This window comes from Ambystoma mexicanum, chromosome 8 (genome assembly GCF_040938575.1).
Source record: "Ambystoma mexicanum isolate Mex_15411 chromosome 8, UKY_AmexF1_1, whole genome shotgun sequence".
Taxonomy (NCBI): domain Eukaryota; kingdom Metazoa; phylum Chordata; class Amphibia; order Caudata; family Ambystomatidae; genus Ambystoma; species Ambystoma mexicanum.
This window is the reverse complement of record NC_090929.1, coordinates 662770248-662792299: the sequence shown is the minus strand read 5'-3', so window position 1 is coordinate 662792299 and position 22052 is coordinate 662770248. Positions and strand designations below refer to the sequence as shown.

The 22052-nt window shown below is 45.0% G+C and overlaps 1 protein-coding gene across 2 annotated transcripts in view; it reads right to left on the bottom strand.

Moving 5' to 3' along the window:
* The window catches only part of KLHL21 (kelch like family member 21), a 282299-nt gene extending 261063 nt beyond the window's left edge, over window positions 1–21236 (bottom strand). Inside the window, exon 1 of one of the 2 annotated variants that reach the window (XM_069610426.1) lies at window positions 21157–21236. The gene's annotated coding sequence lies outside the window, so the exon portion shown is untranslated. Of the gene's footprint in view, window positions 1–20581; window positions 20726–21156 lie in introns of those variants that run through there. The other variant, XM_069610425.1, reaches the window with a different exon arrangement.
* Between the last annotated feature and the right edge of the window lie 816 nt (window positions 21237–22052).

Genomic DNA, 22052 nt, shown 5'->3' with positions numbered 1-22052 from the left:
CTGATCATGCCAAAAAATTGTTTTTGGATAGATTAGGCAGTTTGGGATTCATTGGGCATAGACTAATCATTCTTTGTTTAATTTATAGAAAGGCTCTTACAACTTCACAACTGATTACTCATCCAAAGGATAGAGTGAAGAATGTTAAAAGCACAAACATTCCCCATTGACATACAGAAGAACAGAGCTAAAATTGAATATCTAGAATATTTTGTTAATGTTGATAGTAGTAGGGGATTGGTGAATACATACAAATTAATGTATATTTTACAGGCTATCAAACACTAAATTCAGAGTTTTGTTTAATACTGGGGAGGAGTGTGTCTGTAGGGGGAGGGCAGATGGGAAGGAGGAGTGAAGAGAAGGAAAATGAGGGTGAGATTGGAGGAAAAGGAAGGAGGAAGAACAATGACTGGCTGCAAAGGATGCAAGCAAATGGAAAGAAAGAAGGAAAAGGGGAACAGAAGAGAAGTGGAGAGACAGAAGGGGAAGAGGAGGGGAAAGGAGAGAAGGGAAATAGAAGTGGGAAAGAAGAAAAGAGGAACAGGGAGAAAGAAGACGGAAAGGAAGCAAAGGAGAGAAGGGGCACTGAAGATAAAGGGGAGGATAGGGTAACATGAAGGGGAAAGGAAGAGGTAACGGAGAAGGGAAGGCAGAGACTGGCGAAAAGAGGTGGAAAGATAAGGACAAAGGAAGGGAAGGGAAAAGGGGAAGAAAAGGGGTTAGAAAGAGAAGGGTATGGAAAAGTGAAGGGGAAGGAAGAGAATTGAGGAAAACACAAACTCTATAGTCGTTCGTTTAAAAAAAAATAATAGCATGATATCATAACATAAGCTATAAAGTGAATCAGAATCACTTACAAAGCTGCAGATAAGACAGTGGAATTGAATGATTTGTCCAGGATCTCACACTTTGGTTGTACCAAGCAGACCATGTTGCGATATGTAGGCCCGACCACCCCTGTGCCTTTCACAGGATGTTCTTTAAGCCACACCCATCAAGTCTTAGACCACGCCCATCAGGCAAACCACATCCACAAATGAGGGCACACGACACCCTCTACAATTAAGTTCAAATAATTTCAAAGGGTTAGAATACGTGTTAACCAGAACAAAAGCAGTTTTTTCTTCTTTTTTTTAACAAAGAAAATTGGAAATACAACACAGCCTGGTGAAGGTATCATCTTTGTACTACTTCATTCATATCTTGACTTATGTTCTACTGTACTGAAAGGCTGCGCAGGACAATGTTAGGGGTTATGATTAATTCAAGTATTTGCATCCTTCACTTGGATTTAATTTCCCCACCCCGATGACCGAATTGGAGAGAAATGGAACAAGCTGACAATCTCTTGGTTGGGTCGTTTGACCCCTACTTCAACGTTACCAAGGTAACTCTTCTACGATTTCTGTGGCAGGGGAAGAAACCCAGGTTTCTAGTGAGGTTCTGAGTCTTCCCAAGGAAAGTGGTGGAGTGGGATTGCCGGACAATACATTTTTGTATTAGAAGGCCGCTCAACTGAGGATTCTGATTGCACACCTTAGACTACAGGGAGACCTACAATGGATGGGAATGGACAATCATCTACGACCGGCTACATTATGAGAATGGTTGTGGATTCCTAGAGAAAAGTTACCATGAAGGATACAGGAACACTCCATTCTGGGAACCACATGGAGTATCTGGCAACAAGGATCAGGGTTGGGTGCTGTTACATTTGTTACCATTGAGACATCTCTGGGTACCAGGAGTTAGGGACGCTATTCCGAATACAGAGAGGTTCCAAACCTGGTTTGAAGCAGGACTGGAAAGGGTTGGACAAATGTGGAGAGACGGGCGGGTCATGACAATAACAGAGCTGGAAAAGGCCAGTTGAAGGGGGTATAACAAGTAAGGCTTGAAGAGAAAAGATACAGAGGGCACTCACATCTTTCGAAAGGATCTTAGATACCGCGTACGATGCCAAGGGATTGTTTGGAACCTTCTACAGTGCCATAGTGGAGACAAGAAGAGGTTACTCTGACAAGCTGAGGCAGTGTTGCAGGAGACCTAGGGATGGAGCTTCACCCTCAAACGTGGCAAAGAATGTGTGGGGGTGCCTTCTAGATGTCAATTTCCTGCCAGTACAAACTACATGCCATTAAACTGTTGCACAGATGGCAATATGACCTGGTTAGGCTCTGCAGAATGTATCAAAGTGTGAATGCAATGTGCTGGCATGAGTGCGGATCAAGGGCAGACTATTGGCATGTGTGTTGTGGTTCAATCCTACTGGGATGATGTCTTTGGATTAGGGACCTGGAAGGGGTCACAAGAGGAAAAACACCAGTGTTGATTTTGTTTGGTTTACAAGAACTTGAGGGAGAATATATTAGACTTTATGGACCAAAAATGGTCCATAGCTTTCTCTTTGCGGGAAGGGCATGCCTGGCAGCATGCTGGAAGAGGGACTTGTCACCCGGAAAGAAAGAATGGGTCAACACAGCCCGAAACTTCTATTTAATGGAATGCTTAACAGTAGCAATCCACAGAGACACTGCATCTGTTGAAATGGAATAACAGACTCGTTGTAAATACATTCATCAGGTATGAATAGAACCCAGTCCGACTTTTGGCAGAGGGAGGAGCCACGACGCTCCAAGTACTTTAGATGTTATGAAACGATACTCAAAATGAAGATAGAATTTGTTTTAGAGAACAATGAACCATCAAAAAAGGTAGACAAGTGAGAATGAACATGCGAGTGCCAAACAGATGTTATGAGAGGGAGGAGGGGAGTGGGTTGTGGGAGGAGGGGAGGGGGGTAGGTAGAATGACATTTCATTTTGTCCCGTTTTTGTTTCAAAGTTGCGTATCCGTGTTTAGCGGATCCTTGGTATGTGAAGTACACTTTTCCTTGAAAATGTAATAAAGCAGAAATAAAATTAAAAAAAGATGAAACAGAATGTACCACTCGTTCTATTGCTCCATAAATAAAAACAGTGACCATTCAGAATGCCTGGTGCGTAGTATGAATTGGGCGAGTGCTGCTGAGCCCCCGACCCACATGGTGAGCTTGAATTATTTTGGGTTTATTTGTAAAGTACGGGATGCGATGTGTGCGCATTTGTGCCCCCCTCCCCTGCCCGCTTCCTCCACCGTCTCCATCCCGCTTCCCAGCCCTCCCACACGTCCATATTGGTCCCAGTCGCCATAGACAACCCCACCAGGGCAGCCCCCCTGCCCGGCAGCCCCTGAAGCTACGGGCCACAAGGCAAAGGGCAGCCCTAAAGATGCCCCAGGACATGCCTGCAGGTGTCAGCAGGGGAAGCAGATAGCCACCCTTCAACAGCCACCCTTCAACAACTAGAACAGCCTAAACCGCAACCTAATGCCTCAGTCCACTATATAACACAAAACAAGCCACTGTGCCGCCACTGCCAGGTGCCCACTGAACACTGAGCTGAAAGAACAGAAGAGCAGTACCTGGTGCCCAACACCCTGGTATGCACTGGAAAGCCCTGCCTATTCCCCAATTGGTATCTAAAGTGCTTCCCCGTCCCCACCTTCACTCATCTGGGTGGTGACCAAGACACTCCACCAGCGACCAACACAAGGTGCCCCGACAATGGCCACACCTGCCAGACTAGGACTAAACAGCCGTCAACCATCATCAGAAGACAAGGTAGGCACAACGTTCAGGTACTAATAGCCACGTTATCCTTCAACACCAACACTTTCAATAATTTCACCAACCACACACAGTCATTACATCCTCTGCGAAGACCCGTGTGAATCCAAGCGCACTCAAATGCCCATTATGTTTGAATCCTAAGCTTTCCTCCCACTGTCTAGGAATCTCAAATGTAGGTGTGTTTATCTGCCATTTTGTGAAACCTGGGCCTTCACCCACCTTCCAGGAACACCCGGCTACCCACTGAAAGCAACTAACCATGGCTTGGTCAATAGCCAACTGAGAACCAAGGGCAGGTCGTACACCTCCCACAACCGACAGATATCAAACTGTCTACCGTCCCTCCAACGCTTAATATACTGACACCACGGCACTTAGACCCCCCACCCACAGAAAAGAAACACAAAATCCAAATCCACTATTTAGGCAGCCACCCTGGAAACCCCCAGCAAACCACCAGCACCCTATAACAACCCAAGCCCAGAATCCCCCAATCTCTCAAAAATCAGTCATACGCAGACATCCCAGCCAATCTACAATGGCAGCCCACTACATCACAACTACCCCCGGATTATAACAATGTACAAAAAGATGTGAGGCCACACATCGCGCGCGCAAAAGGACAAGACTCAACACCATCCAAGCCACACGAGGTCCTACAGGCAGGCTACTGCCCCTGTAACCCAAACACAAACTCAGCCATCCGATCACAAAATGCCCTGACACAGAACAGGATGCTGCCAAAGAAACATAGAAGGAACAATAAGGAACAATCCGAACGCAGCTGCTCCCTTCCCTCTTCCACTAGAAGACAGAACACACCCCTACAAACACCACGATCAACAGAACAAACGTCAGGAGAAGAGAAAATTCCCCACATCTAACATCGTAACTCACAACTACCTCCACACCGCAACACCACCAGCAGTTCTAGGCAGACGAAAACCTATTGAAACCTCACAGGAAAAGAAGATCTGAGAAGAGAAAGGAACGAAATCAATGTCCTCAACTCCCTATATCACAAAAATACAAGGGCAGTGTCAGCAACTACATCAAAACATAGAAGACGAAGAAGTAGAAGATTTCTCCAACACAGCTATCAATCTAACAGAAGGTTTCAACGACGAAGTAGAATCCACGGATCTCCATCAATTTGTGTAAAGCAAAACAGAAGCAACCAAACAAAACTACTGCAAGACAAAACAGATAATAAAAATAAACATCAACACTGTCGAAAAGATCCATTGTAACGTAATCAATACAAGATCAATGTCCAAACATGCCAGAGATTGAGCTCCTGTGCTACGAGGGTATTGGCACCCTAGTCAGAACTGAAACTTGGCTAGATGAAAACTACAAAATCACACTCCACAACTGCCTCCCTGACAACTTAAAAGTGCTCACAGGAAAACAGAAAAAACACAAGAAGGACTGGCAGCAGCTTAAAAGGAACACATGAAAATTAAAACGGATGAACCACTAAGCTTCGAAAACTGTGAATCCCTAATCGTTCACCTGACAGCAAACCCCAAAACAAACCTCAAATTTGTTAGTTTACAGACTGACATGATGCAACCTTTGTGGATGCCTTCACAGAAGCCATTACCAACCTATCCATCGAGCAGAACACCCGATAATCCTGGGAGACTTCCACATCTGGTGTGAAGATACTGGTAACTTACAAAAATCACTAGCCAAACAAAGACAATGAAACTACATCAGCTAGTCAAAGGAGCAACTCACACGGCGGGACAAACTAGACGCAATCTTCGCCAACAAAAACCTCATCACCACGGCGCCACCAATACAGATACTCCGAGTGACCACTTCATCATCCCTTTCGTAATCACGCTACCCCGGACAACATCCAGACAAACTGACCACTATCATGAAAAGAAACTGGAGGATCATCAAAGCTAGCAACCTAATTGAACTGGAAATCAACAAACCACCGATATCTCCAAGGAAAATCCTTTTCACCCAATCACACAAAAGAGCAACAGCACAATGGTTTAACCCACTACTCAGTGACATGAAAAGAAAAAAACAACACGCTTGAACTAGAGCTGAGAAAAAAAAAATACGACCAGGTAAAGAAATTACAATTCCAATGACAAATCCACTTGTACAAAAAGGACATTCACAAGGCCAAAAAGAAATTCTACGACAACCGAATCTCCAAAGCTGTCAACACTATAAAAGAACTGTTTAACATCAGAAACAAAATGAGAAACCCCCCCTGGATGCAACAACACGCCAATACCCTCACTGAAACTATTCAACAACCTTGCAGATCACTTTAAAATCAAAAATCGGCACCATCCACCAAATCATACAAAGCAGACCGATATACCACAACCCACCTTGCCAGCCGACAATCGCCTGAACAAACTACGAAACTTTCCCCAAATATCAGCGGAAGGATTTGTCAAGCTGGTATGAAACGGTAAGAAAGCCGACTCCCCCATGGATCCCTGCCCCCCAGACATACACAAATCAATCCTCACACAAAGGGCACCCATGGAACACCACAGAAACCTTTTCAACCAATCACTATTAAAAGCGAAAGTACCACAATCATTCAAATTGGCATACTAAGCCACTCCTCAAGGACACAGCAGGCAACATGGAAGACTTCGACAACTACGGACACATCTCAAACATCCCGTATCCAGCGAAACTACTCGAAACCTATGCATATAGAATACAAGATTAAAATAACACCTACAGCTGGACCAGGCACAACTAGGCATCAGACCGATGAGGAACAGAAACGGCGCTGCTCTGGGCCGATCTGAAGGCTAATGCAGACTCAGACACAAGACAGCTCTAATACCTTTGGATCTCTGAGCAGAATTTGACACAGTCAACAATGACATCCTCATGAGGGGATTGGAAGAAATAGGAATCACCGGCATAGTTTTACGCTGGATTAAATCTTTCCTAACAGATAGAACAAAAAACGTCTGATCAAACCTTTTAAATTCACCCGACGGGAATCCACATGTGGAGTACCAGAAGAATCCTCCTCATCTCCACTGCTAATCAACATATACCAAGCTCCACTAATCGAGCTAATTAAACAAAGACATGGCCTCACATGCTACAACTACGCTGATGACACACAGATCAACTACAAAGTAAAAAACACACACAAAGAAAACAAATCTGGAAGAATGCCTACAAGAACTCTAGGGCTGGATGAACACATACAACCTCAAACTCAACCCTGGCAAAACAGAAATAATGGTTATATCCAAAAATGGGAAAAACAGCCACTACATCCCATGGCCAACAGAACTGGGAGCAGCACTGGCACCATCAACAACAGTAAAGAACTTTGAGTCCTGATGGCCAACGAACGAATACTTGAGCCACAAGTAAATGCTATAATCAAGAAATGCTTTGTCCTCCTGCACACAGTAAAAAGGAACCTACCATTCCTCTACTTCACCCAGAAAACACTCACCATCATTGCATTCATGTCCATAGTAGACTACGCCAACATCCGATACCTAGGAATGCCTATTAAAGAAACTTCAATGGATCTAACACAGCGGCCAGACTACAGCTCAAACTACCACAAAGAGACTCATTAGCCCAGCACTGAAAATACTACACTGGCTACCGATAAAACAACGAAATGAGGTTTGAAATAAGGTTCAAAACAATGTGCATAACGCACAGAGCAATCGGCTGCCGAGGAGCAGAGTTGCTAAAGAAGAAAATAACCATCTACCATACAGCAAGACCACTCAGAGCAAGCTACGACATTCACCTAGAAAAAAAAACATACAATAGAAAATTTGAAGGATCATTTTTCTCACGCCTGGCACCAAACACAGGGAATTGTCTACCAAAAAATAAACAAATACATATGCAATACAAGGGTTCATCTGGAATTCAGAAAATGACTAAAAAGGGCACTTTGCTCCAGAACCAGAAAGGAACAAGTAGGAATCAAAGGTATGGTAGAAACAGGAAGCCCAGGGAGGGACCCACAATCCATTGCTTAATCATCCCAAAATGATGGGCGGACGACCTCTCATGTACACACACTGCCAAGTTTACTGAGGAATGCCACCGTAGGCAGGGATCCCCCACTAGAGGTTCAGGGAGGGACCCATTAACTTTACCATCTCTAACCCTAGGACATGGGGGGAACACACCTCCATCACCTATGTCCAGATTTTCTTCGCCGACTTCTGTGCGGGGCTACATCTTCCATCACGCTCCTCCTTCCTCTGCACTGCTGCCTGGATTTCTCCCTCCCTGCTCCCTGTTGGAATAAGGCTCTCCTGATTTAAGTGAAAGCAGCATACTTGACTGTTTATTGGTGTAGCGTGGTCTTCTGTTACTATCTGCTGCATTGCATTTTGTTGCAAGCATTCCCATGGCAACACGCTTTATTTTAAAGGAACAGATTCCTTTTTCATTTGCTTGGGCCTTCGTTTCCTGCGCTTGCAAGATGGCCGCTCCCCTGCAGCACCTCAGATTACCCTCGTGGCCTGCCTGCTCCCCTCCCTGTGGTTGGCTAGGCTATATTAGCCAATCACCAGATCCGGGAAGCAGGAGCCAGCCCTTAACACCAAGGCCCCCCATCTGCTCCCTGCCAGCTACCAGAATGCTGCCTGGGTTCCTCTTGCACCCCTGGACTTGAGCGTCATGATGCTGCTGCTACCTTACACTGCAATTGCATCTGGCCTACCATGACATTCTCTCACCCTTCTGGTCACACTCCTAGCCCCTCTGGACTTCTCTTCCTTCTCTGCTTGTCTCCCATGTTACACTCCTAATTGCATTGCGTTGTACATACTCTGCTAGCATCTGAACCTAACTGAAATCTCAAATATAGCTGTGTTATTTGCATTTGGTTAAACTCAAATCTAGCTGTATTTCTGCATTTAGCTTAATTTCAAATCTGGCTGTGTTTTGCAAACTTGCTGTGCCCTTTGCTTGTATAGCATGCTTTTCTGTAACCTACTGGCTCAGTGACTGGACTGTTCTACTTGTTCTACTCTTACACACGGTCCCCTCCCCCCATACACCCCCTCTCTCTCTCTACCTCTCCCATGGCACTTTGTTTCTCCTATCTTCTCCAACTGTTTCTCCATTGACCAGCCTTCCCATCTCACCAGGTCTGGTAGGAAGAAGATCAAAAAGGATATATTGGCCTACAACACTGGTCTCCAGATCGCCGACACCTACTCCAGCGCTTCCTCCAGACAGACCCTCACCGACGTCCTCTGTCATTCCTTCGCCAGATCTATGGACTCTTCATTTGATCTCTGTCCCATCTCCTCCTCTGCCATTAATGGTGGCACCCGTTGGGAAGTCCTCATGGCCCCCCTTCGACTCCTCTAAGGTCATCATTAATGTCTACCTAAATGGCACTGGCATGGTCCAAGGCCCTCAGGCCAATCTCCTACTCTTTGATAGGCACTTCCCTCACCTCATCAATTTCCTTTCATCTCCCGTTGACCCCCCCCCTCTCCCTTCTCCTCCTTCCCAATCTCCCCTAAACCATCCCCCCCACCCTTGGCTACCTTGCCCTCTCTTCTTCTGCCCGCCCCCCCACCCACCTCTGGCTCTTTCGCCTCCGCCGGGCATACCTCCGATTTCTACCCCTCCCTCGAAGGCCCAAGGCTGGCAACCTTCATCTTGCCACTCTCAACTCTGCTGTCAAACACGCCTCTGACATCTGCCTCTTCCTCGAAGTATTCAACCTCAATGTCCTCGATCTCACTGAGACTTGGTTCACAGCCAGCTCTGTCACGAGCTTGGACACTCCTCTCTGACAGCTACAAGATACTCTCTGCACCCAGACCCACCTGGTCCGGAGGGGGGGTGTAGCCCTGATCTTCCTCAAGTGGATTCCTGCCTCTATCATTCCCACGCAGACCTACTCCTCCTTTGAATGCCTTGTCTGCAGGCTCTCCCTCTCTCTCCTTGCCACTGTCTTACCGTGGCTACCATCCATCAGCCTCCTGGCCAGATCACCTCTTTCCTCTGAGTGGGTGGACCTCTCCTCCTCCCTGCTGGCCTCTACCACTTAACTCCTCCTTCTTGGTGAACTCAATATCCATCTAGATTCTCCCTGTTCTTCGGCTGTATTCTTTAGTGACTTCTGCGATTCCCTCTCCCTTTCTATCCTCCCCTCTGGCCCGACTCACTCGCAGGGCACACACTTGAATCTCCTCTGATCTCCCCCTCTCCATCCCACTAACCACTACGCTCTCCTGGAGAGATCACGCCCTCCTTTCCTCCCACCTCACCCTCTCTAACACCCAGGCCAAGCCAACCCCAATACTGCCACCTACCTTCTCGGACATCTGGCCCATGAAGCGTGCATCAGTTGAGGCTTTCGCTGCTACCTTCTCTCCTCCCCTCCTCCTCCTCCTCCAGCTAACTTAAATCCTGACACAGCCCTTTCCATGCTCTACTCCTCTATCTCTGATACTCTTGCCCCTGTTATGACGATCCATTTGAAGCCCAAAGCCAAGTGCAATTCTTGGTACGACTCTGACATAGCTACCAAACGGAAGTGCAGGGTGGCTGAGAGGAAATGGAAAGCTTCTAGTTCATCCTCCTGCTCCAAAAGCAATACAGACTATGTCCATATGAGAGCCCACCAACCCTGCTGCAGTCTCCATCTCTCCTATCGCCACCCAGGCCCTTTGCATGGCCCTTGCCTCTCACTTCATCTCTAAAACCCAGGACATCATGTCCACCCTCTCGTCGCCTCACCCTCTTCTCCCTTCTCCATCTGCAAATTCTGGCCCTCCTGCAGCCGCCACCCCCCCCCCCCACCCTCCTCTCCTTCTCTTCCTTTCCGCTTTTCTCCCCGGACAAGTTTTCTAGACAAGTCCGATCTATGAAAGTCTCATCAAAACAGGTTCTTCCCTGTTCTTCAAAACCATCAAGGACCACAGACACCCCTTGCTCCTGCCCTGGCCGATTATGCACCCTCTGCTTCGCCTCTGGAGCCTTACCCTCCCCTCTGAAACACTCTTGTGGACCCTCTTCTCAAGAAACACAGAGCTGACCCTTCATGCCCCGCAAACTATCACCAGATGTCCATCACATCTTTTCTGGGCAAACTCTTGGAAAAGCTGGCCATCTCGCAGCTTAACCTCCACTATGATACTGTTGGTTGTCTCCATGACCACCAATCTGGCTTTAGAGCTGCTAGAAGCATGTAAACTGCTCTCCTGAACATCTGTGAAGACCTTCTCTCCAACCTTGACTCCAACATTCCTTCTGTCCTCATCCTACTCAATCTCTCTTCTGCCTTCAACACAGTCAACCATACCATCCTGCTCAACCATCTCCGCGACAACCTAGCTATCACTGATCAGGCTCTGGCCTGCCTGACTTCTTTCCTCTCTGATCGACCCTCCCAGGTCCAACTTGGGTCCTTCCTTTCCTCCATCTGCCTCTCTACCTGCAGTGTTCCCCAGGGGTCTAACCTCTCTCACTGGCTTTTCAAGCAATACCTGGCAACTCTCGCCATCGCATTGCCTCTCTTCTCCAATTTTCAGTACTATGCGGATGGCTCAACTCATTTTCAGGCTTCCCTTGGCCATCTCCACTCCTTTCATATCTGACTGCCTGTCTACTATTCAGGAGTGGTGTGCCGCCAACGATGTCTGCCTTAATGCCAGTAAGACGAGATCCTCCTCATCGGCACACCTTCACCCTCCTTTCCTATATCCATCTGGCCTGCCTCCCTTGGCCATCCACTTATCCCCACCTGCAAGGCCAAGAACCTTGGTGTCATCTTCGACTCCACGCTTTCCTTTCCTGCCCACATCTCTGATGTAGTCAAACTTCCAACTGCACCTCATCAGAGGTATTCTGCATTTCCTCTACTTCCCCCAGAAGCTCACCATCTCGAGCTCTGGTTCTCTCTATCCTGGATTACTGCAACAGCTTCTTTCGAAAACGACCTGCTTCTACTCTCCGCCCTTTGCAATTCATCCAGAAAAACTTGTCTCAAGCCCTAGGATCGTATCTCTCCATTGGCTCCCAGTGGCTGCAAGGATTAAATTCAAGACCCTTTGCATTGTGCACAAGGCTTTCAGGGGCCTGCATTCAAAATACCTTCAACTCTCCCTCCGCAAATACCTTCCCTCTAAAGCTCTTCGCTGCTCTGCCTCCAAGTCCCCCAGGAACAGTCGTTTCTCAAAGAAATGTGCTGGGGGTAGATCTCCGTCTTCGGCTGGGGCATCCCTATGGAACAGTCTCCCTGCCACTCTGAAACTTGAGGAAAACCATCTCCGGTTCTAGAAGCACCTCAAGACCTTCCTCTTTGCTTTTGCCTTCTCGCCTCCTCTCCCCTGTTGATCTGTTCTACTTGAGCATCGTGCACCTGGTTACCCTCTTATTTCAGGCCCAGGTACTTCCCTAAGGGAAAAAGTAGCAAAAGTTCAATTACCCCTCTTTTTGTCCGCCTTGCAAAGGGATCAGGGACCAAGGGATTTTTTGATAGATATATTTCTTATCTATCTAGGAGTCGCATAAAAACTTATCATTGTCCAGAGCGCGTTCAAAGTAAAAAACACAATATTCTAATAGGTTAGGTTACACACTTCTGTGAGTGGTCGGTGCTTTCCACAAGGCACCTCCAGACTTTAGAAACAAATTAGAACACATAAAATTAAAAAGTCCAGCAAAAACACACATATATTCTATTCGTGGTGTCTAGGGTTAGTAAAGTGACGATTCTTATAAAACACCTTTCCAAATCAATTATTTAAATTTCTTATTCTGTTTGGGGAAATTAAAACATTAAATGCGCAGCATGAGAATTTTAACGCTGTGGAAAATAGAGTATCCATTTCGCATGAACTTTTACCAGAAGAGTTTTTATACTGTATCTCAGACCAAGCACTAACACGAATTCCATATTTCCATTCTTTTCAGCATTGGAAAATAAAGTGAATACCTGGGGTTTTCTGAATCTATGTCAACCTAAAAAACAGCATCCTGTCCTGAAGAGGGCCACAACTAGAGCAGCAGAACACCAGGGATGGTGTTGATGCAAATTGTGTGCCGAAACATATGTAGACATCCTGACACAAAAAGAGATGTGTTTTTTCTACAGCGTTAAAATTCTCATGCTGCGCATTTAATGTTTTAGTTTCCCCAAACAGAATAAGAAATTTAAACAATTGATTTGGAAAGCTGTTTCATAAGAATCGTCACTTTACTAACCCTAGACACCACAAATAGAATATATGTGTGTTTTTGCTGGACTTTTTAATTTGATGTGTTCTAATTTGTTTCTAAAGTCTGGAGCTGCCTTGTGGAAAGCTCCGACCACTCACAGAAGTGTGTAACCTAACCTATTAAAATATTGTGTTTTTTACTTTGAACGCTCTCTGGACAATGATAAGTTTTTATGCGACTCCTAGATAGATAAGAAATATATCTATCAAAAAATCCCTTGGTCCCTGATCCCTTTTTGCAAGGCGGACAAAAAGAGGGGTAATTGAGCTTTTGCTACTTTTTCTCTCAGAATTTAGTCCCGTTGTTAGCTCAATCCCCCTTAACAAAAAATAGGGACTCACCCTTTTTGTATACCCAGGTACTTCCCTGCCATAAACCCGCACTGCCTCCTGGCAACCCTTGAACTTTTGGTCTGTATCTGTTACCTTACAGACCCTCCTCCCCTTCCCCTGCACTTATCAGACACCCCTGGTCTGTGCCATAAACCTAGCACTTGCCACTTGCTGGATGCACTACCATTTGTTCTCGTTTTCCATTCCTATGCACAGCACTTTCCACTCCGCCCCCACCTTGCAGTTCCCCCCTTCCCTCACTTGCATTTGCATGTTCTCAATATCACTGGGCCTAGTAAGATCGTTGTTTTTGTTCTCCCGTGTTCCCCTCCTTTGTCTCGTCCCGCTCTGAAACATGTGTATGAGCGCAATACAAATAAAAAATTAATATCAATACCGCTAAAATTCTACAGAGGACAATTACCACACCACAATGTGCCTGCCGACTAGGATGCCAAACAATATCAAAGCACACAGGATTGTCATAGATGTTGACCACAGAAACCAAAGAGGTAAGAAAAAAAAACCTGCTAACCCAATACTAAAACCTCAAATTTTCTGCAAACACTTCTGGTACAGAAACACAAGACGACCACATCTCGGCACAGCAATCCACATGTACTTCACCACACTGCAACAACATAAATACAACACATAACCCTGCACAGCAATACATGGGAATCACACATAAGCTTAGCGAACGGTTCAAACCGAACAGAAGCTGCCAACAGAACACCATATCTCACTTTCCCTCTGCACCCTACTAACCGCTCCACACCCTCCCTGTTTCACAACGTCCTTTTAAGATCCGCCGGAGCACCAGGGGACAACTCTGGTGGTGATAATGTTAAGGGTCATTTGTACTGCGCACTAACATAAATTGCACATCACTTTTTTTTGCTTTACTCCTGGCAATTTCTTGTGATGTTGCACATCAAGTATCCAAGCCTCACTACCTGTGAATATTTTCTGTGCTTTCACACCAATGTCAATACATATTGTGACAAATCGAGGGAATTTGTCCCCGAGGGAGAGCCCCCGCCCCCGTGAGGCTAGGGAGGTGAGCCCACTCTTCAACAACCTTCCTGGAGGGCGAGGCAAGTAGGACAGCACGGGAGAGACTCCTCTTTGGGGACAAGGACTCACGTTCCTATGAGGAACTATCTAGAACAGCGCATACCGTGGCCCACATGGGATTCCCTACAATACTAAAGCTCTAGACTGAGTGTTTCCCAATCAGCATCGTTACTGTCAAGAAGGACATGCCCCTTTAACTCAAAATGTCCAATCCGCCGGGACGAGAGAGAGAGAGAGAGAGAAAGAGAGAGAGAAAGAGAGAGAGAAAGAGAGAGAGAAAGAGAGAGAGAGAGAGAGAGAGAGAGAGAAAGAGAGAGAGAAAGAGAGAGAGAAAGAGAGAGAGAAAGAAAGAGAAAGAAAGAGAAAGAAAGAGAAAGAAAGAGAAAGAAAGAGAAAGAGAAAGAGAAAGAAAAAGAAAGAGAAAGAAAGAGAGAGCCAATGCTATGTCAAATCCCAAGGGGGAGCAACCAAAATGGCAGGAGCACAGGGTCAGGACAGATGGTGGTGAGATCATGGATCGGCCGTGGTCCAATAAACATTTCCAACAATCCCGGTGAGACATTACAGTGCAGTATCAAGTTTCTTACAGAGAGAACATACGGGGCAAAGAAAACCTGAAGCACAGAATGCTGACTGAGGCATGCCGAAAGCAAGATGGGACCAGAAAGAAGGCTCCAGAGATACAACACGTCCAAGGACATTCTCCAACATACTTGAAGGGAGAATGGGAGTAACAGGAGGATCTGCACGGATCGTTACACAGTGCAAGTAACTCGTCTCAATAGAAATTATGAGACAGTCAAATCAGAAGTTAATTAACTTTAAAGGCTGTGATTTAAGAGAAAGGAATTCTAATAATCTAAACTTGAAAAAAGGAACAGTGGAAAGGGGAGAAGCATTCAACATTCTATATATGAATTACAGAATAGTAAAGGGAAAAAACCTTATGAATTAGAGTTCAGAGGGACTAACCAATGGAAAGGTGTGCCAAGCCAAACAGGTCCAAATTAACTGAATTGTAATCAAATGGCAGCAACTCACCCTGGCGTATGAGATCAGGGGCCTGTCGGCCCCTGATTTTGAACTATATTATCTAGCGTTGCAGGCGTACTATGCGGCATACTGGGCGGACTGAGGTTTGCAGTCATTGCATAGGAGGTTGGAAAGGCATGGAACCGGTTAACAGCCAGTACTATTGGATCCGCTCTGCTGTGGCTTCGGTGTGGCCTGGGTTTCCACAAGAACCTGCATCGCATACATGCCTTAACTATCCACTGTTGCCAAACACAGGGGGTCGACTGTCAGTGCTATATAAAGCTAGCGCAGAGATCCTGGGGTCACAAACAGTGGACAAAAAAAGAAAATGGGAAAAAGACCTTGGAGCCACCTTCACAGACTCACACTGGTCACAAATATGCAAGCTTACTAGGTCGGTGTCATTGAACTCTAGGTATAGGCTTATTCATTTCAAGATCCTGAATAGAACATATTTCTCCCCAGCTGGCCTTATGAAAATGTATACTTTATCGGAGGGTAGATGTCCCAGGTGCAATGCCTTGGGTGCTGGAATATTGCATATGCTGTGGTCGAGTCAGGCACCATCAGGGTTTTGGGGCACAGTGTGCCATGCCTTGGATGAGGTAGTAGACCAGCCTTTATCGTGGGAACCCTTGACGTGTCTATTGGGATACGTCAAGAAGCTGCATCCACTGAAACTGAAATGTATCAACCTTGGTATTATTCTAGCAAAAAGGGCTATAGTGATGCGTTGGACATGGAAGAAGGCCCCTGCATATGACAATTGGCTACATGACGTCCTCTGGGTCAATGATATGGAAGAAATATACATCTCAGTTTACAGACACCAATGAGTCGCCCGCGAGACATTTGGGAGGATTCCCTGCAATACTTGGAGCTTCAGAATGATAAGGTAGACGCTTAAACATTATGGTGAATGTATTGTATGATACTTGAAAAACCTGTTGACATTATTAATGTATATGTATAATCTGAATTGCTGTACCCTTGTGCAAAGGAAACCAAACAGTAAAAAAAGATATATCTGTTGCTAGCTTTTTCAGCAGAAGCATGTTGGCTATCACTTTTCAGAGACAGTTCCCTCAATAGCAAGGCCATTGAGAACATTGCATATCCTACGATATTTCTTCTGTGAAAACAATGCACGTTAATAAAAGCATGTTTTTCAGATACACGGAAAAACACTGTTGCTCTCCATTATCTTACACAAAAAATGTAAAAACACTGATATTTTAAAATTCTCTGAAAACACTTAAAAACCACCACTGCAATTGAATTTGGAGGAGCAGAGCAGAAGACAATGACATGCCTAAAGTGAACAGCAAGCATAGTGGAATGGCCTCTATATCCAAGCCATCCGAGAGGTCAAGTAGATCAATTATATAGGAGAGTTTGGAGTGATTAGCAGATACAAGAATGTTGGAGGGGTGGATGCAGGTATATTTGATAGAATTATGGCTTGCCCATGTAGATTTGAAGGTGGTCATTAGAATCCAGGTAGAAGAACCACCTACTTGTAGTAGACGTTTGAAGATTTAGAATAACGGGGGCAGGAGAGAGAGTAGAGACACAGTCCAACAGTTGGCAGTGTTGTCGGGATCAGCAGATGGCAACTGTTAATCTTCCACAAGACATTTTAAAGCAGGCTGGAAAGAAACGACGGGAAGAGAAACAGAAGGGGGCTAACAGATAGGGTCAGGCAACTGGTGCAAGCTCCTGGACCGTCTGTGGGACAAACATGTCATAAGCAGCACAAGAGGGGTTGTCAGACGTACAAATGGGTGCCAATTAACAAGAAGAAGCAGTACAAAAGAAGAAAGGAAAAGAGTGGACAGAGCGAAGTGTCAAAGTTTTATGTGAAGAAGTGGGCGAAGACATTAGCAGACATAGGAGAAGAGACATCAGAGAAGCAAATGGGAGCAAGCATTGCTTGTAGTGTGGGGGAGAGTTTAAGGGGGGGGGAACGAAGAGGCAAGATTAGATCAGTGAGATGGGATGATTTAGCAAAGTCAAGAGCCGTAGTGAAGGAGAGGATTCTGACAAGTAAGGAGGAGAGGTTATATCCAGTCCTTGTACAACAGTAGCAATGCATGTCACTTTTAAGAAGGCATCTGAAGTGTTATCCAGTGCTGAGGAAGAGAAGTAGAAATGGTGACAGTTTGATAGAGAGAATAGTAATCAAGGGAAGCAGAGAACTCCTGCCCAATAGAGCTCACTGTGGGACAGAATGGTGCAAAGCAAGCAGTTCCGTTTTTGGCAAGGCAATAGACACGTGTTTAGGAATAAGGAAGTGAAAAAAACCTTTTGTATACAGGCCTCAAAATGTGCACTTCCAAGTTATAATGGACTCTTGGTGAACAACAAATGGTGTGCTTGCTGGGTGTATTGGGAGAATTAGGTTAAGTGACTTTTTATGCCAGACTAGTACCCCACAATTTAAAAGTTTAGGTCTACCCTTCAATCCCAGTCAGCCGACAGTCCACCAGCTCAAAAGGGATTACAGTGGGTAACACTTCATATAGTGCGCCTGTTCATCCAGCTCTTGGCCTACCTACTGAGGCTGCCACTAGGAGTGATCAATATTACTGGTTTGGCAAACATGTTGCATTTTTAATGTGAACAAAAAGTATTTGTTTGCTGCACTAAACCCTTTTCGGGGAGGTTTTGCACAACTGCGGACTGTCATAATCCAACAATAGTTAACATATGTTGAATAAACCGATGCAGGGATCACATACTGCCAGGCATGTAAAACAAGACAAGGATCATATACTATTGCTGGACGCGATGCATGGGTTGTGTCCCAGACACAAATAAACAGACGTCTCTAAAAGTAAAAATGTCCACTTGTTAAGCCCTGGCGAGGCTGGCAGTTCTCACAATGCCCCACTATGGGACCACAATTAAACCACAGACGTAGAATACAAGAGACAAAACTGTATTGAAACCAAGCGGAATGCGTGGACTAGCTTTTGCAAGTTCTGTTGTCAAACAAGAAGCCATTGTGGAGTCCGACTTCTTTTCGTGGAATAAATGTAATAGTGTGGTGGATTTAAACGGTTCTGGCCGACAAGGTTTTGCAACTTTTAAACCCTGCAAATAGCTACTAGTCAACAAACAGCATCCCTTTCATCAACCAGAGAGATCCTGAAAGGGGTGAGTGGTATAAAAGGCGGCGGGTGCCAGCCTTGCAGTAAATTTAAATGTTGGCATGCAGTGCTCAGATTTCTTCAGCAGATACAGTTAACTTGCATCTTATTATCCAAAGGCTGATTAGAACTGCAAGGCGTTCAGGGGAATTACATTCTCCAACCAAGCAAAATTGTGACGACAAATGCGCTGATTAATATATGGAGGAGCAAGCTAAACCGAATTATAGCCGAAGCAGGCATATCCGAAGAAGAATTAATCCACCGTCCCCAACACGCCAAAAAAAAATTAGCCTCTTGGGATTGGATCACAACATATAACAACCGCTTAGCTCTCAAATCAGGGCTACCGTCTTCGAGAAGCATGATCAAGCTGCATTACCCACCAAAATATCTTATACACTGTCCGTCACGGCATCACAGGGCACAATTTTTGAGGTTACGCTTAAACGCCTTAAACACCAACGAGATGCTTTGGATGCGTAGAAACAAAGACGCAACCGATAACAAATGCCGCTTTTGTGGAACATCAGCAATCGAGTCCCTAAAACATCTAGCAGCAGTATGTCCTGCGTTATCCAACCCACGTGAAACACACCTCAAGGACTCGAAATCTCTAACTAACGAGGAAGATGATTGGTGGGATTATGCTGTGGCCGGACACAACATCAAGTTATCCTGCAGTCTAATCAATTTCTTTGACGAAATCCTAACCTTAGCGCCCACACATCAGTTGGCCTAGGCAATTGGTCAAATTCATGAACTTAATAGTGAAACTAGTAACCGGAACTCTGGTAAATGTCTAAATGAAAACTTGAATTGTGTGATCGAGATGAGGACCATATCCTACCCTCTGATTCATTGAAATGTAACAAAAACATGATATACCATATCAAGTTGTAGTTTTACAATAAAAAAAAAAAAAAAAAAAAAAAAAAAAAATATAGACATTATGTTAGCTATTCTTTACATATACTTAACAAGCTACCCAAGCACCACTTTGAACACATTTTTTGCCGTTTAGATTTTCCCCATCTCGATATTAGTGCTTGATTGGTAACCCATTTAACAAGTAGGAATGCATATGATTAACATTCCATTAGCGAAAATTATAACTACAAACCCGTTTGGTACTCATTTTGTCAAGCGAGACTGAAGAGTACCTTTATTACGAGGTGTATTACTGACCTCTTAAGTAGGCCCATACACTCTAAAAAATGTATACAAATAAGGTATTCTACAGGCTAAAACTCGGAAGCCAGAGTGAAGCTGTGCAGAAAATTGGTGGTGAAACGCGAACAAAACATTGCGTACAAGATGACAAGGTATTCAGCATCCATTAACAGACTAACTGTCGTGTTTGACTGCACATCTGCACGGTTCAACAGACATTGCGTAACTAAAAAATATTACAATTTCTGTAATCGACGGTACACTGGCAAGGCTCGAAGATCAAACAGGGTTGTCACAAGGCCAATATAACAGTTTCTTTGCTCTTGTAGTTTTTCCCTTTGTTTTACAATGTCCCCTCTACCCCCTTCTTGTCTTGTCGTGATATGATATGATATGGGATTTACAACGCGCCTGTACACAAGTGTTTCTAGGCGTGAAATACTAGTTACCTGGAAACACTTGTGCATAGGCGCCATACAAATAAGTACATGTCAGCGTGAACTCGAACGAGCCTGAATTTTTTTTTTTAAACACTACATTAAAAAAGCTGTTACTATCCAGACCTACGCGCTTATCACTTGATAGGCCTCCGACGCCCCACTGGTTACCTGAAAATGACATACAGATAATGCCAGCAAACGCTAAATCCAATAAACATTCACACGTATAAATAGGGGGAAACAGTTTCAAAACGATATCCGCAGGGTGTAAACAGGCCACAAAGGGATCAATATTAATATCCAACATATATTTCTCTGGCCTAAATTGTACCCAAGCAGTTGTTTTATGGAATTCATAGCACTGACATGCCCCAGTGTCAAATATATAAGTGAATGTATTGATTTGTGTCACGCTAAAGCGTAATGTCCATACTCTTCACCAGAGAAAGGCGGGAGCTCACTACTTACGGATAAGAGGGCGCTGTGGCTGGCTGATCGTAAGGGCTGCCCACGCCGCAGCGCCGACAACAATTTTGCGCTGGAGTGGGCACCTAACTGCTGCTCCCTCTCCTGCCAGCCTTCCTCTGTAGAACCACAGAGGTGGAGCTAGGCCTCGGCAACACCTCCATAGAGGGATATGAACTATGCTTGGCCCAGCCCCTAACCAACCCTCCTCCTGGTCAAGGCCGGCCCCCTCTCGAGCTAGAAGTGGCAGCCTTCTTGGGATCCCGCTGCCCGTGCACAGGTTACCGACTTCTTCCTAATATATTTAATTTTTATTTCTACAATCCACACCTAGAGATCATAACGTTGCACTGTCGTGAGTGATAAAAGTTGTGATTAAATCAATCCACATACACCGATGCTCACTAAAATATTGGTTGGGAAACAGATTGGAAGAGTGACGTCTGCATCGCAACGTGTTAACACACGCAAACACATTCATTAAATGTTTACAGAAGATTTGTTCTGGTATATATGTAAAACATATTTTCAAAACATACACTATACCAATTATAACTTTAACAATTGTAACATATTACGGATTTAGCAATCTGCAAATTCCGCGTTAATTTCTTTGAATGACGCAGCGATAAACCCCAGCATCGAGGAAACACAGCTCTTCATTGTCTACTGACGTCTTCCCTCAGCCACTCTTAATCGGCGGAAGTGACGCACACTTTCTGGGCGTGAATTGCCGCACGTGATGCGTCCATCATAAATAAATATGCATCATGCACAACGAACGTCAAGGAAAGTGGGAACTGTGCAGAGACGCCTCACATCCCCGCTCAACCTGTATGTTGTGTGTGTGTTAACTGAGGATGAGGCTGCACTCCACCATTAGGCGGTGCCAATGTAAATAGTACGGAGGGTTTTAGGTAAATGTACTGTGAATGCCGCCGTGAGTCTGGTGGTAAACAATCGGTTGAACTCTGTGTCAAGACCAGAGGCTCATATTATGATTAACTCTTTACAACTCGAGCTTCAAAACACAAAGTAAAGTTTCACCAATCAAAAATGAACAAAGTACTACAATTTCCCTGCAAAGGTAGTCTCTTTGTAGTTTGAAACTTGAATGCTCTGAACTGGAGCATCACGTGACTATCAACCAATCATGAGGACGCAGGCCCCTAAACTCTGAAGTCCACCCTTATCATTTCTCTTTCTTTGCAGCTGTAGCAGCGCGTTAGTAGCATGAGGTGAATTAATAATTGGTTTGTCATTAATAGTTTTATATTAATGGTATTTCTTGAGCTCCAACCTAGCTTACAGAAGCAACAGAGCACTTTACATAGCTATACAACAATACAGATACACACCAGAGCGCTTTTCAGAGGTATACAACAGTACAGATGCATAACAGAGCGCTTTTCAGAACAGAAATACAACAGGGGTAGGATACAGAGGGGCACAGAGGAGGGGTACAGCTGTGTAG